This window comes from Leopardus geoffroyi, chromosome B2 (assembly GCF_018350155.1).
Source record: "Leopardus geoffroyi isolate Oge1 chromosome B2, O.geoffroyi_Oge1_pat1.0, whole genome shotgun sequence".
Classification (NCBI taxonomy): domain Eukaryota; kingdom Metazoa; phylum Chordata; class Mammalia; order Carnivora; family Felidae; genus Leopardus; species Leopardus geoffroyi.
This window is the reverse complement of record NC_059332.1, coordinates 2,922,800-2,946,077: the sequence shown is the minus strand read 5'-3', so window position 1 is coordinate 2,946,077 and position 23,278 is coordinate 2,922,800. Positions and strand designations below refer to the sequence as shown.

The following is a 23,278-nucleotide window of genomic DNA, read 5'->3' as shown; positions in this document are numbered from 1 at the left end:
AATACTTGAAATGATAGGATTCCGAAAACTTTGCCCCAAAATGCGGCACCTTGACATATTGACTGTCTTAAGCTGAAGGAACTGGAGAAGATCCAGAAGCAGGAAGGTCACGCTGACCTGCCCTTGCCCTCCTTCCCTGAAGCAGGTCGCAAAATCCTGCACAGCAGATCTGTGCCGGGAGGATGAAGACATTCTTACCCCCACGGGGTGGGCAACCAGGGGCCAAGAGATGTGTGCAAACAAATCTTGTTAAACTAACCATTTACCACCCCTACCCCAAGCCCCCTCGTATCGTCAATTCCTCGCAAATTATTGTCCCTTTGTCCCAACGGCATACAAGCTTCCTGGTCTGGTCACTTCTTGGAGTCTTCGTGCTCTGGTGCAGCTTCCGCGTACACGTAAAAATCCGGTAGGGTCTGTATGCTTTTCTCCCCTCGGTCTTTGCCAGTTTAATTTTCAGACCCAGCCAAGGACCCCCAGGGGAGCAAGGAGAACTTTTTTTCCCCTCTACAGACACATGTTCACGTCATGGTTATACGAGAGCCGATTCGTCCTTTAATGCTCCACAATTCTTCTCCGATGTTCCAAATACACGGGTGTCTGGAGAGTCGGGCCCGGAGACAATGTCCAAGCCAGGGGGCTGCAGACGCAGACAGCCGGGCACCAGTGCACCGGGCGTCCCTGCCACGTCCTCTGCTAAACCCGACGGAGCACCTGCTGTGCCCGAGCCACGTGGCTGCCCGGAGAACTGGGGTGACCCCAGGCCCCGAGGCCCCGCCCCAGCCCGCCCCGAAGATGTCGCTGAAGGCTCTTGGTCTCCTCAAGAGAAAACATTCAAGGACACACGATGCGGTGTGCAGTGATCCAAGCAGCAAAGTTTATTAAAGTGAAAGTACGTTCTTTAGATGTGAGAGCAGGTGAGCTAGGGAGAGAGCCGGTGCCCTGGGGTCGGGTTTCCCTCTGTTACTGACGGTTGTGAACTAGGGGACAGAATGCACATTGCTTGGGGCCGGTCTCCCACTTGTCCTCCTCACTTGCTCAGGGGCTTGCCGTAGTGGCCATCTGGGCCAACCCGTGTGGGTGTGACCCAGTTTCTCAGGAGTGCGGCCCACACAGGCCTCTGACCTTCCCTGAAGCTGGGCACAGCCTCCTCCGTGCTGGCCTCCAGGCTTCCTCTTAGAGCCTAACTCACCGCCCACTCTAACAACCAATGTGTCTCCACTGACCGCCTCAAAACGGCCACAAAGCCTGTCCAATGCTTCTTCCGCACATTAGTCTCTTCTAAATCTATTCCCGTATGGGTGTGTCTATTGGAGAAAAATCTAGGTCTGTCTCTGCACCCTGGATTCCAGGGAGACTACAAAATGGAGTTTCTAACTTCTGCCTTGAGATAAGTGGGGCTGTTGATAGCATAGATGGGCTACTCAAAAGAAGTGTTCAAAATATACACAATATTTTATTTGATTTTTTGACAATTCACAACGTGTTGCTCACGTTCATCCATTTCATTTAATAATCTGCTATATTGTTGCTGTCACCACCAGCATTGTCATTGCTATTTCTCGCTTGAGAGGACCAGGCTTTTAAAAAATCCAGGGGGCTCCTGGGGGGCTCAGTCAATAGACCAACTTCGGCTCACGTCATGATCTCATGGTCCTTGAGTTCGAGCCCCGCGTCGAGCTTTGTGCTGACCGCTCAGAGCCTGGAGCCTGCCTCGGATTCTGCGTCTGCCTCTTCCTCTCCCACTCGTGCCTGTCTCTCTCTCCAAAACAAATAAACGCTAAAAAATTTTTTAAAAATCTGGTTGGACTCCGTGATGGTTAACTCCATGATTAAAAATCTTTTGCCAAGAGGCAACCCCTTAATCACAAGAGAAACGGGAAAGACTAAAATGTAGTTGTAGAAATTGGTCTCCACCAGAAGCAGTTCCCAGTCTGGACAATCTGTGAAAATCTTGTACTTTACTTGGGTCTTGTTTGTTTGTTTGTTTGTTTGTTTGTTTTGAGGAGGGGGCTGTCTGTCATAAGATAACACGCCTGACTGCATCATAGAAGGACAAGAGAAAAGAGTCCCTAGAGAACAAGGCAGGGGGTCCTCCAGTTTCCTAATGGCTCCTTGGTGACAGAGTCATTCTGCCAAGGTCAGGGGACAGCCTCGGTGTCCCTCCTGCCCTAACCAATCAGCGGTAAAAAGGTCTAATCAGGTGAATGGAGGGGGCGGGCCTCTAGCTCAGGAATGCGTGTGGGAGGGAGAAACAAAACAAAGCTAAGATGCGATCCCGAGGGGGGAGCAGTGTCCCCACACCCCTGCACGCCAGAGCGCCGTGTCCCCGGGTCTGGCCGGCGGGAGCAGGGCAGGCTGGCCGCAGCCCTCTGCTGGTGTCGCTCGCGTGTCCTTCGTGCGTCTGTTCCCGCTCGGCCTGGCCCCTCCCACCTCCTGCTGATCTTCCTACTTTCCCGTGGGTGAGAGATGGAAGTCCGAGGGCATAAGATCCTGCCTCACAGGTGCCTAGCGTGTGCGGGAGTGATGTGTCGCGAAATGTCCCTGGGGTGGTTCGGACAAGGTGTTTCAGTCCGAAGGCGGGAGCGAAGTTACACCAATAAGAAACCTCAGCGCACGGCTTACACCAGACGATGGAAAGGGCACCGCAGTGCCGCGGGGCCCAGGAAGGTGGCGGGAAACCCTCCGCCAAGCCGGTCAGTCTGCAGAATCGGGAAGCTCAACGGCTTTCCCACCGTCGAGTCAGCTCGACCAGAGCGTATGAGAGAATCGTGAATGACTAGAGCATCTCACATTTCTGGAAGAGACAAAGATCGAGTAAACCCAACACCCCCAAACCCCAGCGAAGATGAAGGTCAACGTGTAGAGGAAGCCTCTGGCAACTGTCGTCTGGAAGTGTGTCTTTGGCGTTTTGCTCTGCAAGCCACCAAACGGAGAGAGAGAGGCTGTCACAAACGGGAAAATTTGTAGGAACCAGAGTGTTTGAGCCGGACCGTTCCTGATGCCTCTAGACTCGCATAAAACCATGGCATAGGAGGACCGTCCCACGGGAATCAGCCAGGCAAGGCAATACCCGTTGGGGCCCAGGGGCCCCAGGCTCTGCGAAGGGACACTCCGAGGCCAGAAGATACCCCAACTCTGCATCACATCCCCCAGGACGCGAGACAGGGCCCTCTGCTGGGCGCCTATGTGATATTTCAGTCACGGATCCGTTGGGGAGCGAGAATCTCCTGTCCCCTTCAAGGTCCTCCTAGCTGGACGAAGAATCAAATGGACGTGAACTAGATTAGCAGAGAAAATAAAATTTAAAGCCCGTGTCTGGGGAATCCACACAGACAGGGAAATTCCAAAGACAGTCAGGCAAAGACAGATGAGGCACACACGTCCTCATCAACCTTGGGGGTCGGGGTCTGGGACTTCAAATGGAAGGAATGGAATCCTCAGGAAGATAGAAACGAGTAAATGTCTGGTAAACAAATGTTTGCTGGGCCACCCAGAAACGGTGGGACACAGGGAGGACATTCGTCCAACAGGCCTTGCCGGGCTCCCCCCCCCCCACCCCCCGCGTGCCCTGCCTAGTTCACCCCGGAGTGTCGTCGTCCATGGTGACCGCTCTCTTCTGGAGCAGGTTCTCCATCTAAATTCTTTTTAGACAGTCGAGGGGGAGGTAAAGAGCTTTTCTTGGATCTGCTGGGTTTTGATAGCTTTTAACACAAAATAATCTTTATGCCAAAGGGACCCATCTTGGGGTGGCCTGCCCTGGGCCCCGACATATCCATGCCTAAGTATTTTTTTTTTTATTTTTTTTTATTAAATTTTTTTTTCAACGTTTATTTATTTTTGGGACAGAGAGAGACACAGCATGAACGGGGGAGGGGCAGAGAGAGAGGGAGACACAGAATCAGAAACAGGCTCCAGGCTCTGAGCCATCAGCCCAGAGCCCGACGCGGGGCTCGAACTCACGGACCGCGAGATCGTGACCTGGCTGAAGTCGGACGCTTAACCGACTGCGCCACCCAGGCGCCCCCATGCCTAAGTATTAAGAGCGTATTTTTATTAGGGAAGGTGTGCCGAATTTATGTACTTCCTATTTGGCCTACTCAAGATGATGTCATTTTTTTTTTTCATTTGAATTGAATTAATGAATTACATTCATTAATTATGTAGTACGGAACCAACTTTAAATTGTTTACATGACCACCTTCTGTTTTTTGCAAGGACGCTTAAAACGGGTACTGCTCGATTCCGTTCGTGAAAACCTTCCGCAGTGGTGTTAGTTAGCTGAAGATCGGACTGTTCCACCCCACGGTGTGCCTGTTCGCCATAAGGGTTGTTTTGAGCTGATCAGTTTTGAGAAAAAGCAGACACAGAAGAAGCTCTAAAAACAGAGTAGAAGTTACCCGTCTGTAAGGGCAGTTTATAAAGGAACTCTCTATGGGCGAGGCTTTCCTTCTCTGTACTCTAAATCACAAGAGCATCTTTTTGTAACAGCCCTCCAGTCTGTCTTTTTTTTTTTAAGTTTTAGACGTTTGCTTCTTTTTGAGAGACAGACAGAGCATGAGCGGGGGAGGGGCAGAGAGCGAGGGAGACACAAAATCCGAAGCGGGCTCCGGACTGTCAGCACAGAGCCCAGTGTGGGGCTCGAACCCTCAAACTGCAAGACCATGACCTGAGCTGGAGTCTGAGCCTCAACCCACTGAGCCACCCAGGGACCCCCACTCCGGTCAGTCTTAAGGGTTCACTTGCTTCAAGCTAACACACCCCTTACTTGCTGGCCCAAGGCCCTTCATTGTAACAGACCTAATGTGCTCTCTCTGAGATTTGCAGAGCACTGGCCTTGAGGAGTGAAGGACCAGAATGTTCCCAAGGCCACGGAGGCCAGCAAGTGGGTTTAAAGCCACCTTAGCTTTTCGATCAGCCTAGCAATTTTTTAGCAAAATGTTTTTCTTTTTCAGGTCACACAAATGATTTTCCTAATCTCCCTGTGGGTGTCTGCAGACCTTGTCCTCCTTTGCAGAAAGAACGGAGTCCTCCTACGTACCATGAAACGGGAACCCAACTCCCTCACACACCCCAGCACTGAGACAACGTTGGCAGCTGGCACCGTGGGGTCTGCGCATAATCAAGAAATGTTGCAGGCCCCTTTACGTCCTTTGCCGATGAACCCCCTAAGTCCCTTTAAAAACCCCTGGGCCGGGCAGAAACCTGGGAGTTGGCTTTTGGACAAGAGTCCGCCTTCTCCTCAGTTTGCTGGGCTCCAGAATAAAGGTCGATTCCTTTCCAGTCAAAACTTGAGTCTGGGCCTTTCAGTCGCTGACGCTCAGCTAAACTTGGGTTTGGTAACATCATCGATGGAAAAGGCTCTGACTTTCCGCTGCGTGACAAACCTTACCAGTGTTTACCTTGCTTTTCCTGATAACCTCAAAACTGGCGCCCCCATACCTTTCTCTTTCTCCTCTTTAACTAGGATGGTATTTCAGCTGGAGTTGGAAGTCACTTTGAAGAGTTACTCATTTTCCCCTGGGCGTCTTTCCTATGTACCGGAGGTTCCATGTTAGTGAGCGTCTGTGTTTTTCTTTTGCTAATTGTTCGCGACGGGGATCTCGGGCAAGAACCCAGAGGGACAGAGGGCAAATTGTTTTTCCTACTCTGCAAAGCAAAATGAATCGGCGTTTGTTTTTTTAATTAGCCAACTTTATTTTTTTAGAATAGATTTTCAGAAAAATGAGCAGAAAGAGAATTCCTGTATTGGAACTCTTTAATTGTGTTACTTTTATTTGTTGCTGGTGTCAGAGTAATGCTGGTGTTATAAAATCAAAAACAAAGTCACTGCTTCCTACACTATGCTATTTTCAATATTTAAATATTAAAAAGGTTCAGAGCATTCGACTCCAAAATATGCCGCCTTGGGAAAGGCATTATTTTTAAAGGAATTTACATTTATAAGGGAAACTTCCACTAGAAAAAGCATCTGTACCAAGAAGAGAGCTATTCCCAGAGACAAATTTATCCAGGAGACACTCTTATCTGCACAGAAAGGCAACTTTATTTACCACGCATTTCCTCCTTTACCTTCCCATAAGTTGCCTCTTCCAACTCAGAAGCTCCACATCTCGATTCCTGTGCGTCTCCCAGGATGGCATGGAGGTCTCGATCATCTGTGAGATGCCTCTGTGTGCGTACGTCATTAAGATAGCTTTTTTCCTCCCGTCCATGTTTTATGTCAACTTTATTCTTGTGCCAGTCGCAGAACCCACTCAGTGTCCCTCTCCTGCAATGTCATCACACACCTGGCTTTCCTCTGACAAGTCACTTAACTGTCTCCGTGGGTATTAGCCACATTAGTAGTGCCCGTCGTCCTGGAAAATCACCAATTTTGTCCAGGTTCTCATTTTTTGGTTGAGGTGTACAAAATACTCTTTTAAAATGATATTTGTACATTTCTTCTGCATCCTCGTTGTAATTCCCAGTTTTATGTTCCTGTTTTTAATAACCTAATTATTATCTATTTTATTTCTCTTCATGTTATCTATATATTTTTCCCTTTTGTTTTTTCCTAAAAATAATCTTTGGGGTCCTGCTTTTTTTTCCTTTAGCTTTTTAAATTAATTTCTTATGCTTCCCTTGGATCTTTAATTGTTCCTTTCCCACTATCCTGTCTCAAACGCTTACTTATTTTCTTTATTCTTGTTTAATGATGTGAAGGTTTTAGGCTCTGAGCCCACATTGAGCTGTACCTAAACGTTCTCAAAACACACGTGCAAGAAACACACACGCGTGCACACACACACACACACACACACGAAGGACATCTAGAATAATGTCTCCCTTACCTCACACTTGACTTTATTTAATCCATACAGTACAAACCATGAAAGCATGTTGAAAAACACGACATGGCCCACCTAGCTATAGTTTCTTTATTCTGGGACGATCATCTCCCCGCATGGGCCAACCGTCACCTTGTTCCGGGTTTTACCCTTTAGCCAGTTACTTGGCCCAAAGGGGATGCTCAGTAGATTTACTGTGAAGGTGATAACTTTTCAAGCTGTTGGATGCTCGCTTGCACTCCCAGGCTCCGTGGGCCCCAAGCAAGGTGCTCCTAAGGTTGTGATGTGTTTTAATCGCACTTAACATCGCCGGAGACACGTGACCTGATGTCCCTCCCTTTGTAGGTCATTTGCTGTCTTTCTGTTTATGAAGTTTGGTAACAACGACAAGATATCTCAGTTTTGACGGATTCAATATTTGTTTTTCCTGGAAGATGACTTTCTTTATAAATATTTGCAAACATTTTTGTTGACGTTTTATTTCTTGTTTCACTTCATGTTTCTCTACTTCAGACACCGGCCACCAGATTGTTTAGATCTCCGTCGTGTTTTGGTAAAAACCTACGTGATTCCGTTTCCGTGTTTGTCATTTTCCTTTGAATTTTATGAATTTTTCACTAATCTTGTTTTGTCACAGACTCCGTTTGTTAGGGTAACTCGCTGTTTCTACTTGGTAAATGCTGTAACGCATTTTATTTGCTCTTCAGTCTCTGTTTTCATTCAGTTCTGACGCCTTTAAACTCATTTTGCTTCGCAGCCAGAGCATAAGCGTATGACCCAGCTGCCACTGGCCCCCCGACCCGCGTCAGGCTTCGGTTCAGGCACTGTGGACGTGGAAAAGCAGGTAGTGTGAGCATCGGTTCCGCCGAGAGGGGCAGAAGATGTGTTCATTTTTCAGAAGAACCTTGCACCACTGCCTGGCGGTGCAGCTGTGCTGGGGGGGGCGGTGGTGGGTGGATGGGGCGTTATTGCTGGTTGCACAGCGTCTACGCCTGGTCCTCTGGCCTCCTCAGGAATTCTGGTGGATTTCTTACCCACTTGTTGCACAGTTGGGTTGGCCATATACAGGTAAGAACTCTGATTGGTACGATGAGTCTTTGAAACGTTGTTTAAAGGGCCATAAGAGACGCATTCTAACATGTCAGTTTGGGATAGTTCTTCTGATTTGGGTGAAAGTGTTGGTTTGAGGTTATCAGAGAAAGTGAGCCTTAGAACCATAGACCTCCACTAATCCTCTCTCTCCCTACCCCCATCCTCACCGCCCTCCTGGGGAAAGAGAGAGAGGGGTGGGGAGAGAGAGAGGGGGACACACAGAGAGAAACAGAGACAGAGACAGAGAGAGGGGGGACAGAGGGAGAGAGGGGGAGGAGAGAGAGAGGAATTGAGATGGGGAGATAGAGAGAGAGAGAAAGACACACACACACACACACACACACACACACACACACACAGAATCTCAGGGTTCTTTGGGTCTTGTACACAATGCCGATTTCTCCACAGGGCTGGAGGGGGCTACAGACCTTTTGGGCATCTTTTCAGTAATTGACCCATTTTCCCACATTAATTCCCTTCGTTCCTTGTGACCTGCCAAGACATGGTTTATTCTTGGAGGTTAGTCATTTTGGATAATTCTTCCTCGAAGACTCTCCTAACGTCATCCTACAGGGAAGACGCCAACAGACTGAGGTTTGGCAGTTCTCTCATCTTGAGGGAAGTTCCCCTGATCGGTGTCGGGGGAGATGAGTTTTCGGTCTGGAAGGATGTTGTGCAACCTCTGCCCAGGTTGCAGCCCCCACCTCCCACCGACAATCTACATGTTTCCAAATTGGAGGATACTACTGTTTGCTTTCAGCTCTTACGTAACTGATTCATTCTATGAAGTACCTGGGAGTGTGTACAGAGAACCTGCTCAGTTCTTTTCTTTTAGATTGGTGCCCGTGACTGTTCATTCTTCGGGTGACCTTTAAAAAATGGACATATAACTTTAGCCTTTTCTCCGCTCTGAATACTTGCTAGGGATCCAAACAGTTTCTCTTATTTTTATTTGTTTTCTTAGATTTAGAGACAGGGAGGGTTTATAATTATTAGGATCAACTGGGAGCTTTTTAAAAATGTTGATTTTGGGGATCTATCCCAAACCAATAAACTCAGTCTCTGAGGGTGACGACTGTTGGCGGGTATGGTGCTAGGCAATTTTCCAGTTCCTCCAGGGGGAAGAACCACTATTCTAAAAATACAGATTCAGAGGGGTTGGAATGTTTTGTGCCCCCAAAGCACAGAGCAGCCGGGCTGTGAGGTGTTTCAAATGCTATTTCAACATTCCCGCATTATTAATATGGTCTTAAAGACTTGTGAAGAGAAGGTACACCCAAAGGTAAATGGCATTTTCCCCGGGTTATAAAAAGACACCACTTTTCTCAAATGGCAAATGAAGTCCTCAAATGAATGCCTCTTGCAGACGCAGAATAATGAGGACCTTGAATCACGGACTCTATAGAATCATCTTTTTGAGACAGAATGTGAGTATTTCCTAGAGTTACTGGCTGAGATGACTTTAATGGGACATTTCAGTTGCTACCGTGTGTCCATTGTCTTCTCGAAAAGTGGGTTAAAGACCCAGTGGTTGCCCTTTATTTGTATTGCTATTATGCAAGGGAGGGAAAAAGGTTTTCCTTGACCCTCGCAGGGTCCCTGGCCGGGTCTCAAAATTAAACCGACAAAGGCAGATTCACAGGAGGAAAGCACACAAGTTTATTTGACATAAGGTGTACGTGACCCGGGGGCCTTCATCAGGAAATAAGACCTGAAGACAGGGTTAAGCCTGATTATTTTTACGCCGAGCTTGATGAAGAATGGACAAGCATGCAGACCCGTGACAGGCCGAAAGGTACACTGGGAGACACTGTTTGGATTCTTCCCAGGGTCCCTTTGTCTTTGGAGATAAGGATGCTGTTTTCCTCGGGGTACCTCTGACACAGGAGTTTTATGACCTGCTTCGAGGCAGACGGGCAGGGGGCGGGTCAGAGTGACCTTCCCGCTCCTCACATTTTCTCAAGCTCCTTCCGCTTGAAATAGTTGATTTGCCAACTTGCCATATTTTGGGCTAGCGCGTTCTGAACCCCATCAATCACGACAATATGCCTATTTCCACGTTGGTGCCCCTCCCCCCATTCCAAACATAATATCACACACTACCTCCCAAACCCCGGCCAGTCATTCCGAACACTGCCACTTATATCACGGCTCCTATCACCCAGGAACTCAGGTGCGGAGGGAACCTTCACGATGGATAGTCTTACAAGGGGTTCATAAACAGGCTATTTGACAAAGGTGTGGGCAGGTTGAGGGGAAGGACAGAAAACACAGCTACTGCTGACGGGTGGTTAGCATCCCTAGGGCCTGAAGCCGCAGGGAAGAAGCCATTATTGGAGATGAAGGAAAGGTCCATTTGGATGAGCTAGCCGGAGGTGAGGCCCAGAAAGGAGTGCAGAGAGATAGATACCCCCACCTCCGTGTCCTCTCTGACCTCTCGCTGGTGCCCCCACTGTGAAACTGAAGCTGATGTCGCCTGCTGGGGCTGGTAGGGAGCCCATGATGTCGTCCAGATGGGCCAGCCTTCCACACGACAGAAGGTGGAGATCAGAAGACGGTTATTATTTTATTTTTTTTTTTTACCATTAACGATTCTAAGCATTTAGCTTCCTGCTTTTCCCCACGCACACGATTTTATGCTTTAAGGCCTGTGTTGTGTCACAGATTTGGCTTCTCTGATGAAAATCGGCTTAAGATCTGGTGGCGCCCCAAGTCTTGTAAGTTTCCACGTCTTAAGAACAGTAATTCCCGAGATGCGGGCTCTTATCTGGATCCGGATCCGGGACACGGCCCCATGGACGCTGCCCTGGGATTTACAGGCGGGCGTAGAACAGTGCCCGCCGACGGCTGCTGTTCAGATGGGATGGTCTCTAGAGGTCAGGCCAACTTGGTCTCTGGAGGCCGTGGAGGGGGTGGGGGGGGGGAGGACTTCTCCGGTTGAGGGTCATCTACCGAAGATCTAGTGTTGCTTCTCACCTCTCGTGTTCAGGTGTCACACACGTGGAATGACAGCGGCCCAGCGCTGGTCTGCGCTCCCCTCCCCCGCCGTGCGTGTGTCTGGGAGGAGGAACCTGGTCGCAGGTCTATTCCTCTCGGCCCCGACTGTGGGGCAGTGTGTGGTCAAGAATACTGGGCAGGCTATTCTCCTCTTTAAACGATTCCGCTTCTCCTGCACAGGAATTATGCCATAAAAGCAAAAAGGCCTCGTATCTTGTGTGTGCTTATACTTTAATGGTTGCAATTTCCGCGGGCCCAAATCAAAGGAATAAGCCAGCCGACCAATGCACACAAGGGGCTTTTATGATTAAAGGCCACATGGAGGGGACGAGGGTTGTGGGTGGGCATGACATCACAAACAGCCAGGCAAACAGCCAGGAACGTGCAAGACCGAGCGGGGTGGAGGAGGGGGGGTGGGGGGTGGAGGAATGCGGGTGGGGAGTGGAGTAGAGTGGGGTGGAGGAGAGGGAGGTGGGGAGGTGGAGGGGTTTGGGGGGTGTGGAGGTGCGGTGGGGTTGGGGTGTTGAGGTGGGGGGGTTGGAGGGGTGGGGGGAGGAGCAGGGTGAGGATGGGGGTGGGAGTGTGAAGGAAGGGTGGTGGAGGGAGGGGGGTGGAGGGATGGGGTGGGGGGGTGTGGACCGGGCCTTGGCCGCCGTGACGCGCAGCACCAGCGGGCAGGGGTCTCGACTCCAGAGGTTCCCGCGGCAGCTGCCGGAGCGGCGGGCTGGGACCCGGGCTCGCGAGGAGCCGGCGGGCGCGGACTCCAGGGGGCGCGCGGAGCCGGGGCCGGGGACTCGGCTCGTCGGCGCCCCGGGCGCGGTGGGAGCCTCTCGGAGCTGCGGGCGGGGCGGCCCCACGGCTCCCGCCCCGCGGACACCGGCCCCGCCCCGCGGGGGCGGTGGGGGTGGAGGGGGCGGAGCCGGGAGGGCGGAGCACGCGCCCGTCCCTCGGGGGAGGGGCGGGCGTCGGGACGGCGGCGTGCGTCGGCTCGCAGCGGGGCGGCGGGTGCGGGCGGGTCCCCGCGCGTCCGCGTGCCCGCGCGCCGGCCCCAGGCTCTGTAGAGCGCGCGCTGGCGGTGCGGGGAAAGCATGCTCCAGTGGCGCAATCGGTTAGCGCGCGGTACTTATACAGCAGTATATGTGCGGGTGATGCCGAGGTTGTGAGTTCGAGCCTCACCTGGAGCATGTTTTCTTCCCTTTGCGGTTTCACACTCCTTTTCTTCGGGTGCGTTTTCCCCTCCTCCTCCGGACAAAGCGCTGGAGGGAGCCTGTGTTCTTTTCCGTGGCGAGACCGCGGATACGGAGGGCATTTGGTAGTTTTCGAACGGGACGAAACCACACGCCAGAAGGAGGCAAATTGAATTTGTCCAGGCAGAGGCGCTTCTCCCGGGTCAGGGGACCTCACAGCCATTGCATATCGGCGGAGGAGGCCCCATCCTTTCCCCGTTCCTTTCCTTAAAGGATTCCGCGGCTCTTTGGGAAGTGGGCGGGGGAGCGGAGCGCCGGGGGCGTGCTGTCTGCTGTCAGCTCCGGGGGTGCGGATGGGGGCAGGGGGGGTGGGGTGGGCGCTCCCGCATCTTAGTTCTGAAGCCGCAGGGCGCCGTCTGGTGGCCGGATTCCACCTGTGAAATCTTCGTGGGATTGGAGTCGCCTAGGCCGGCCTCCAACAGTGAGGCACCGGGTACAGGTGGCTGGGAACGTACTTCTTCCTAATTTCATCAGAAAATAGACAGACAAGGCCTGTTTGCAGAGCTGCTGTCATTCTGACGCTGTGTCTGAAATAAATGATTCAAGTTTGCCTGTTTTTTTGTCCAGGCTCTCCTGGATTTATTCTGTCTCAGGGCCGCCTCCTCTTCTGTTCCTTAAATACGACATTCCCCACAGTTCCGTCCTCCGCTTTCCTCTCGGCTAAGGATATACGCATTGTTTGTGTGGCATTCGTTCCCTTGATTACAGCCTCTCCGGAAGAACCGAGGTCTACCCTTTCTGTCGCACCCAGCCCTCTCGTTTGAACCCAGAGCCCAGCATCCTGCTGACCTCTGCGGCTGTTCTGACCTTAACCCCGTCGGGTCTGTAACATCGACACGTGGGAAAATTATCAACCTTAAACCCACTCCCTCTCCTGGGCTCTTTACTTCAAAGGCGGTCATTTAACAAATATGGAATGCCTGCGGTTTTACTGGGTCCGTGCCTCGTGCTGAGGGTACCCACTGAAGTAAAAAGATGAAGCTTCTGTGCTCTGGATCCTGAGTTCTAGGAGGGAGGAATCCGCAGTGACCAATTAAAAATAAACATCCAAGTGGACAGAGTGGCAGAGTGTTTCCTGGAGAAAAACAAAGACAGGCGACAAGGGACAGGAGGCACCAGAGTATGTGCTGGGAGTGCTGTATCGTGTAGGGTTGTGACCAGAAGGCTGGCTCAGCCAGTGGCCTGTAGGCAGAGGCCTGAAGGAAGCAAGGAAGCAAGCCTCAGGTCTCCACCGCGGAAGTCCTGCCCAGGCCCAGGGGAGAACAAACACGCGGCCTAGCTGTGGGATGTCCCCAGAAGCTCACTGCCGTGTATTTTTCCACAGAAGAGCCTCTTCGATAATTTCTGAAAAGCTAATACGTGACATGATGTTATATACGGTACCAGTTAGGACCGAGGCCAAAGGATGTTCGAGGAGACGGTGTGGAAGCAGAATCCCAGAGGCCCAGAGCAGTGTCCCCAGGGCTTTCCCGCGTGCTGTCCGAGGCAGGGCTGTCCCTGGCTTCCGAGGCTTGATTTTAGAGCACTGCCGCGGGTTGTTCAAAACAGAAGACAGCCATGCAGTTTTCTAGCATCTCCTTTTTCGTGAGATTCTCACCACCTTAGTGGCTTAAAAGCGCAGGATCATTGCGTTGCAGCTCCTTAGGCCGCGAGTCCACAGTGGCTCTCACTGCCCTGAGATCAGGCTGCTGGCCACGCTGGGACCTCCTGGAAGTTCTGGGGGAGCATCCTTCTTCTTGCCTGCTCGGCTTTCGGCCTTCTAGAGCCCGCCGGCGCCTTGGCCCTGGGCCGTTCCGTCTCCAGAGCCAGCCACGGAATGACCCTGATCGCTGCTTCTGTGGTCACCTCTCCTTTCCCGACTCTAATGTTTCTCCTCTTCCATCTTTTAAGGACCCTTATGATTGTATTGGAGCCCCCTGGATAATCCAGGATAATCTCCCTATTTTAAGATCCTGAATGTAGGCACATCTGCAAAATTCCATTTGCCGTATGAGGCAGCACGTTCCCAGGATCTGGGGGTGGTGGTGTGGACATCTTCACGGAGGCCTTACTCTGCCCGGCAGGATGATCGTATCTCAGGGGTAAACTCCACCACCGTCGACGGGGAGCAGCGCCTTCCCCCGGCATCTCTTCCTTCCCTGGTGTAGCCTACTTCCCCCGCGCGCCCCCCCCACCGGCCACCACCACTCACCTGCTCTCCACTGCCATCCGGTTGCCTTTTCTAGAATTTCGTGTAAGTGAGATCGTACAACTTGTGGGGTTTCGGTTCGACCTCTTCTACTTGGCATCGTGCTGTGCTGATGTCTGTGGCCGAGACTCACGTTTGATTCCTCGTATTTGTCTGTAACGCGGTCTTCTTGATTCCACCTTACCTCCTAACGTCTCTGTCTGTTCCCCTGTTCTTAGTCGGTGCTCCCACAGACCGCTGTGCCTTGATAAGTGCCCTCGTTGTGTCTGGGCTCTTTTCTCTTCCTTTGCATCCACGTGTCTGCTGGTGACCGCGTTCCCGTACCTCCCCGGTGACCACGGTGCACTGCCCTGCGAGCCTCCCCTGCTCTGCCGGGCCCCGGGTGGATTAGCTCAGGCTTCTCTTTGCTTCCCTCCCTCACTCCTTGGATCATAAGCTCCTGGGGGGACAAGGACTGTATTTTAGCTGCTCCGATTTCTTTAGCACCCGCTCGACTCCTGACTCTGAGTAGAGTGTCCCCCTAGGTAAGCTTTCTGCACCTGTGGTGTCTCAGAGGGCTCTGCACCTTTGCCCCCTCTGTCTGCCCCCTTAACCCCTTATGGTGAGACTTTGTTTTGTTTTATTGGTATAATTTATTTATTTCAGCAAGATAAACGTTAAAACGCAGACACTGAGAGATGAACAATATTAACAAGGGAGTTTTGTTTTGTCTTGCAGTGTCTTTCACTGAAGAATGTGGAGTCAAAGGTCAGAGCAGGGATGTGCCAGCTCAGGTAAAAAAAAAAAAAAAAGCAGCGGTGACCACGGCCTGTTTGAGTCCTTTCTCTGCCTACGAGATTCTCTTCATCTGGTCCACGTACCAGATTTCTGCTCCTTCTTCGTGGCCCGGAAACAGGCCTGATGGTTTCTTCCCTCTTCCTAATAGATAATTTGTAGTGTTAAATTCACATTTATCTCATGGTAAAAACGATGTGTTTCCATACACAGCCGTCTTTCCTACGAGTTTGCTTATTAAGGGCAATTACCCTGACTTTTTGCTCAAAAATGCTCAAAATGCTCAAAAATATCTATAGAGTCTCAAAATGGTACAGGAGAAGAATGCAGAACTTTGAAGAGAAAAGGAAGATAAAAAAGGAAGGAGGAAAAAGTGAGGTGATTTGGGTGGGAATGATGAGAAGGAAAAAAAAAAAGGGTTTCTGTTGGCTGTTCCAGGTGAAAATATCAGATATTTTAAACGCTATAACTCGAGGTTTTTCGAGAGTTGACACACACTTCCACCAAATGAGGATTGATTTACACGCTTGGCTGAGAAATAGAACTGGTAATGAGTTTGTTTTAGCCACCGTGAGACCTCGTGTGCCATCAGAAAAGGCCACATAGGGGCGCCTGGGTGGCTCAGTCGATTGAGTGTCCGACTCTTCATTTGGGCTCAGGTCATGATCCTGGGGTCGTGGGATCCAGCCCGTGTTGGGCCCCATGTTGGGTTCCACACTGGGCGCTGGGCGTGGAGGCTGCTTAAGATTCTCTCTCTCCCTCTGCCCCTTTCCCCAGCCTGTGTGCACTCTCTCTAAAATTAAAAAGAAGGCGGGGGAGGAGGAGGAGGAGGAGGAGGAGAAGAAGAGGAAACAGCCAAATATTCTACTTCAAAAATTTCCCTCTTCATTGTGTCCAGTAAAATTTTGTAACTATTTATGGAGTGATAGAATTTTAAATAGTTGAACAAGAAACTTTCTCACAATTTTGACCTGTGGGTCTCTTTACCATTTGCTTATTTCTCCCCAGTTGCCATTTCTATTTCTGGTGCAAACTGAAAAGATCCGTACCCTTAAAAAGCCCTGTAGGGGCGCCTGGGTGGCACAGTCGGTTAAGCGTCCGACTTCAGCCAGGTCACGATCTCGCGGTCCGTGAGTTCGAGCCCCGCGTCGGGCTCTGGGCTGACGGCTCAGAGCCTGGAGCCTGTTTCCGATTCTGTGTCTCCCTCTCTCTCTGCCCCTCCCCCGTTCATGCTCTGTCTCTCTCTGTCCAAAAAAAAAAAGCCCTGTAAGTGATTTTATCCATAACTTAAATATGGCCCACCCTTGCGTCTTCTGTCACATCCAAGTTATGGTTCATGTAACAATTTTGTGAATTTTTATTCATTTATTTATTTTGCCTAGATAACACATTTCCTTGGCTCTGAATATTTGTGAGTATCAAGGTCCTCCCTGGTCCTATCTCGCAGCCCCCAGGTCCCCAAGCACAGGCTGTTGCTTTACGTTGTGGACGCAAATTGAATAAGCTTTTTAAAAACTTTTAAAGAGGGGCGCCTGGGTGGCGCAGTCGGTTAAGCGTCCGACTTCAGCCAGGTCACGATCTCGCGGTCCGTGAGTTCGAGCCCCGCGTCGGGCTCTGGGCTGAGGGCTCAGAGCCTGGAGCCTGTTTCCGATTCTGTGTCTCCCTCTCTCTCTGCCCCTCCCCCGTTCATGCTCTGTCTCTCTCTGTCCCAAAAATAAATAAACGCTGAAAAAAAAAATTAAAAAAAAAAATCTTTAAAGAGAAAGGAAAAGAGTTTCATTTGAGCGCAGGTTAGTTCAGGTGCCTGGGATACACAAACCTCGCAAAGAAGAGAGAGCTCTTAGGAAGGAACATTTGGTGCAGTTATATATGTTTTTTACATTTTAAAAAGTTACGGGGGCGCCTGGGTGGCTCATTCAGTTAAGCACCAGACTTTGGCTCAGGTCAGGATCTCATTGGTTCATGGATTCAAGCCCTGCGTCAGGTTCTGTGCTGACAGCTCAGAGCCTGGAGCCTGCTTCCGATTCTGTGTCTCCCTCTCTCTCTGCCCCTCCCCTACTCATGCTCTGTCTCTCTCTCTCTCAAAAATAAATAAACATTAAAAAAATTTTTAATGTTACAAATCATCATGATGAAGAACACTCTAGAAAGTTAGACTTTATCTTACATTTTTAGTATGGGCAACGCTGCGTGACTTTAATCTTACAGGAACCAGGGAGGTTATCTTTATGTTAGGAATGCTCCTTTTTGGTTATTTTTTTTTTTTAATAAAGCAGATGTACAGCGTGTGTTCAAGGCAGAAATAGAGCCCCTGCTTTGAGGTTTTGCTGAGTCATTTTGACCTTGGTAAACGTTAAAGCATGGCTTTCCCGGAAGCCCAGAAGCAGGGTGCATAAACATGAAAAGTTGACAATTTTCTTTGTTTTACCAATGTTGTTAGTTTCTTCAAAAACTAGAGTGACTTACATTCTCTTCTTTGCCAGATACCATTTGAGGTGAACATGTGGAGAGGACCCTACCCCTTCCCAGGTAGTGAAAATGGCCAGAGAGGTCTGTCCTTTGCTTCAGATATTGGAAGCTAATCTATGTCATGCCCAATAGTAGAAGTGAAACCTTGGTCTGTGAGCCTAATTCGTTTCAGAAACATGCTTGTGATCTAAAGCACTTCACTGCAAATATATCCAATGTGTATTTGTATATTCAAGCCAATTTCAAAACCATTGGCTCAGTTGTGATCACCTGACGTTCGGCGTCACGTACGACTCGTTTTGCAAGACATCGCTCGTGTATCGAGTGAAAATTTATCAGAAACGTTTGCTTGTCTTGTGAAACGTTTGCAGAACAAGATACTTGCCATCCCAGGTTTTACTGTCTATATATTTTAGGATGGGTCTGGCCACATACCACAGCGATGTCAGAAAGACCAACCGTGTGATCTAGGGTGGGGGCTTTAGGTCATGCTCTCAGGCAGCCTGGAGGGTGAGTTCAAGCACATGCATAATCGATCACTTATGCTTGTACAATAAAGCCCGGTAAAAACTCTGGGCACAGAAACTCAGGTGAACTCCCTGAGCTAACAATAAATACTCTGTGCATTGTCACATGTCGATGCAGAACGATCGCTTATCCTGAGGATGACAGCAGTTTCATTTGGAACTCTGCCAGAGTCTGCTGGACGTGTGTCTCCTTTTGGCTGATTTTAATTTGTGTCCTTTCCCTTTAATACACTGTAACCAATGAGTGTAATAGCTCTGATGAGCTCCGGGACCCCTTTTAGCAAATTATCGAGCCCAATGGTGTTTTGCAGAACGAAAACTTGCAAATACGTGTCAGAAGTGAGAGAAGCCTAGGGACTGTGCCCTCACACTTTGCTGTTTGACCAACTCCAGGTAGAGGAGTCAGGTAGAAATCTCCCCCGATCTGACAGTGCTTCCCATGAAACGGATCAATAGTAACATAGGGAATAAGCTTAATGATTTCTAACACCCTCTTTTTACAGTATTAAGGAGCAAATCGTGGCTGATTCTCTAGGAGCCCTCTGGGAAATCGCAGCCAGTGTTAGGTGCAGACTGCGTCAGGAGTTGAAGCGAGGAGAAAAAAATGTCAAAAGTTTCCAGGTAGTAGCACCTAATTAAATAGGTTCGCAAGTTAACGCTTGGCTACCTATTTAACCAAGTGACAATAAGATCTTAAAGGTAAACACAGGGGACTTTCAGTTTCTGCTCCAACGTGTAAAAAGTTTGGGAGCCATCACTCTCATCCTCACCACAAGAGAAAAGCTGAAAATCAATAATTCTCCCTAGATGTATCAGGATATTGAGGTCACAGGGCGACCTGGTAACCCAAAACCTGGAGAGGAAGGAGAGCGGCAGAGGGAATCACGGTCACTGTCACAGTCCGTGACAAATCACAGAAGGTGGAGTCACAGCCGATGCTCAAGTAAGCCCCAGAAGGTGGAAACGGAGCGGGAGACAACTAACAAAACAAAGAACAAGGGAAATGAGTGGAAAATGTTTACAAATCCGGATGTCCTTGACTTGCAGTGGGGTTATGTCCTGCTAAACCCATCATAAATGGAAAATATAAGTTACAAATGCATTTAACGCACTTCCTACGGGACATCAGTTTCGCTCGCCTCAAATGTGTTCAGAATGCTCCCATCAGCCTACAGTTGGGCAAAATCGTCTAACACCCAGCTTATTTTATGCTAAAGTGTTGAATGTCTCATGTAATTCACTCAATGCTGTGCTGAAAGTGACCAGCAGAACGGGGTCAGAATGGTCGTGATGCTTCCCGGCATCACGAGAGAGGACCCCACCCACGTCACAGCCTGGAAAAAGATCGAAATCCAAAGTCTGCTTCCTCCTGAATGTGTATGGCTCTTGCACCCACGTAAACGGAACCATCATAAATGGGGACTGTCTGTGCGGTAATCCCTCCGTACACGTGGTTCCACTTTTGACAGTTTCCGCTGCCCGCGGTCAGCTGAGGTCTGGAGGCAGACGACCCTCCTTGTGACATGTCATCAGAAGGTCAAGAGCAGCCTAATGCCTACATGGCAGTGGCTGCCTCATTCAAACACTGCATGTTTCAAAACGTATGGGCCTGTACAACACAAAGAGTAAATCCTAGGAAACTATGGACCTCGGCTGGCAACAATGTATCACTCTTGGTTTATCCGTTGTAACAAACGTATCATACTAACGCAAGATGCTACTAAGAGAAGAAACTCTGAATTTGGGGGAATAGGGAATCTGGGAACTCCCTGAACTTTCTGCACAATTTTTTTTTTGTAAACCTAGAAATGCTCTGAAGAATAGCCTATTTTAAAAAGTCAACATAGAAGGTAATGTCATTATAAATAACCGGAGCTGTGTCAAAGGTGGAAAGACTTTGTTAGCTTACATAATCAAGGGCATACTAAAAACAGATAGTTGTAGGAGTTAAATTCTGCCATTTGGGGGAGGAAATGAACTGAATCGTCACCGTTGTGCCAAAGCACGTAATGGCGGGAGCTTTTGAAGGGAGCTTGGGGTGCATTTAGAGTTACCCATAATATCAAGGTGAAAAGCCAGAGCAAAATAACTGTCAAACAAAGAAGCAAAATTAGATCCTTACTGAGCTGCCCCAGACGAATGTCTGGAGCACCTGTATCAGCAGGTGGTCTCCCTGGGATCGAACCCAGAGCCACCGTCAGGAAAGGACGCCAGCAGGCTGGGAGCCCTCAGCGTCTGGGTGGATGAGACGGGTGTCCCAGGTGGGCTTCTACTCCCGTGTGACCCAGGACACCAAACGGCCAAAGACAAAAGCCAGATGGATGAGGACGCCGACTTTCTTTAGGCCCTCGTGATCGGGAGAGTGCCCCAGAATGCGGGATCGTGGTGTTCTCCGCAGGGTGGTTTGCCTTAGACTTTTATAGGGAATATACACAGCGTCCACGTGAGGTTGTGTGGAATCGTTTAGCAATTGGGGAAGTTTCAATCAGATGAGTGGGAAGCGTTCAGTTGTGTGTCTGGCTACTTTCAAGGGGATTGTACAGAGTTCACACAGCAGGCCTGGGGCTGCTGTCCTTAGAAGGGCCTGCTTGCAGGATGGGCCTGGGAACTTAGATTTTAAGAGATTCCGACCATTGCCCAAATGGCGGGAGCGCCTCACTGTGCCTGAGCTGTTCATGCAAAGCATACAGTTCTGCCGAACACCTGCCTTCTTCCTGGGTCTGCAGTGTCGATATACGCTAGGCAGCCTCCCCCCACCCCCAAGTATTTGGGCACCGGGTCTCTAACGAACTTCCCTGGTGGACATTTTCCACGTCTTGTCACAATTTTCGGCTGTGGGAATTAAGCCTGTCCTCTGTGACTCGCCCCTGGTATCCCCCAGACTTTGCGCCTGGTGGCTTTTTCCTTTGCTGACTTTTGCTGTGATAAATCATAGCTATGAGGACACCTATATGCTGAGTCCCGTGAGTCTTTCTCGAATCATTGAACGGGGGGGTGGGGGTGGGGCGACAGAGGGACAAACAGTTCTCATCTTAGTCAATCACTCACGTCACAAAGGACAAGAACTTGGTGAGGTGTGACAGGGGAAGGGTCTGTGTTTGGTCTCACCAGCAGGTTTGGGCAAAAGAGGAAAGATTTGTGTTTGGGCTTGTCCGCGCCTAAATACTATGATGATGTTTTGCATTATATAGGAGGTGGGGTTTGCTGACTGCAAGTTGCTCGTATAACTTTTGATACAGGGTATGCTAAATTATTTTTTTTTTCAGTTATCCAAATAACAGATACCCCCATAGTGTAACTATTTTAAACAATACAGAGAAACACCAAAAATATCTTATTCTCCCCTCTGTTAATAATTAATATCATTAGTCATCAAAAAAAAATACAAGTGAAAATCACAAAGAAACTGCACTACATCCTGGCCTGAATAGCCAAAATTAGAATGGCTGACAATATCTAGTACTGGCTAGTCTATGAAGTAACCAGAAGCCTCACACATCGCTGTGAAGAGTGTATACACTTACTGTGTGCATTTTGGAAAACTGTTTAGCAACATCTAATAAAGTTAAACATACATATATCCTGTGACCCAGCAATTTCATATTCTATCTGTGTATTTATGTATCTAGGTATTTATCTATGTATCTATCCATATACCTTTGTATCTTTCTATGTATCTATCTGTGTATGTATCTATTTATATGATGAATGAGTGCTTATGTTCACCTGAAACCATGCACAAGACGGTTCAGTGGCTTTTGTAGCCTAGAACTGGAAACCAAATGCCATCATCAGCATTAGAATGAACCAGTGAATTGTGGTGTAACCAAATGGAAGTTGATGTAAAGGAACAAACTGTCATCACAGATAAAAACACAGATGGATCTCAAAGACAATATTGAGTGCAAGAAACCGGACATAAGAATGCAGATTCAACTTGTTTTAATGTGTATGAAGACACAGTAAAGGACAGCACCTACAGTGAGAGCCCGGGCCAGGGGCTGACTTTGGGAGGACAGCAAATGAGAGGGAGTCTGACAGTGCTCGGGTGCTTACACAGGGTGTGTAAAAATCATCAAGCTATGCACTTAAGATTTGCATACTTTACGCTATGTAATTTCGACTTTCATAAAATGAAAGGGGAAAGGAATAAAAACAACTGAAAGAATAAAAAAATGTGGGGGGTCCAAACTAGAAATTACCCCAAATGGTGTTTTCTTGAATTCTTCCAGCAGGAAGCTTTGAATCCCTACACTCCCACGGCTATCTAATTCATACATTAGAAACCCTGTACAAAATTTTCTTTATCACCTTTTTTTTTTTTTTTTGTTCTTCCTACAATACTCAGGAAACCTTGAATATGTTCACACATTGTGTAAATTTGTTTAACTTTTTTTTTGTATAGTTAACATACAGTATTGTATTAGTTTCAGGTGTACAAGATAGTGACCCACCCCCCCCCCCCCGGGGTCTGATTTCTATGTCCATAGGATTCGTTTTGAAATGGGCAAAATGTAACATTTCCAGAAGATTATTTTTGAGTTACATTTTCAGAAAACAACACAAAAATTTACTTACTTTCCCGAAACGTATCATCCTGAAAAGCAAATAGGCTGTTCAGAAAAGCTTATTTAAGGAGTAATTGACAAGAACCGCTCTCAGGGCTCGCCGAGATAGCTCAGTTGGGAGAGCGTTAGACTGAAGATCTAAAGGTCCCTGGTTCGACCCCGGGTCTCGGCAGGCCTCTTTTGCAAACGTTGACTTTCCTATCACTGATGGGCCTCGGAAACCGTGAACCCATAGCAAACGTCAGTCACCCTCAAATAAGTTCAGTCCACAGCACCACTTATGTGGAAAGGAACCGCATACGTTTACCCTTACTTTACTGGAAAGGGCTTTTGTAAACTCTGGCAAAACGCAATTCTACATCTATACGCTAAGTTCCTCCAGTTCCTTCAGGTAAAGAGAGCTCAGCGCCTTTTTCCGAGCACTGGGGTGTTATTAAATGCATCTGTAAGAATCAGGGCATGAGCACTTTGAGTTCTTCACTTAATTACCTCTGTTTCTGCTTTCACTTAGGGTCCTTACATGGTCAGCACTTTGAATCCCGCAAGAAGTTTTGCTTACTTTATACAGCATTTTGGTTTTCAGCTC

General features: G+C 48.9%; 2 non-coding genes across 2 annotated transcripts; both read left to right on the top strand.

Annotated features, from left to right (window-relative positions):
- The first annotated feature begins 12,009 nt into the window (after positions 1-12,009).
- TRNAI-UAU lies at positions 12,010-12,103 on the top strand. Its single transcript has 2 exons — positions 12,010-12,047; positions 12,068-12,103. It is a non-coding gene; the product is annotated as a tRNA-Ile (tRNA).
- A 10,688-nt stretch (positions 12,104-22,791) lies between these two features.
- TRNAF-GAA lies at positions 22,792-22,864 on the top strand. The gene has a single exon. It is a non-coding gene; the product is annotated as a tRNA-Phe (tRNA).
- The last annotated feature ends 414 nt before the right edge of the window (positions 22,865-23,278 follow it).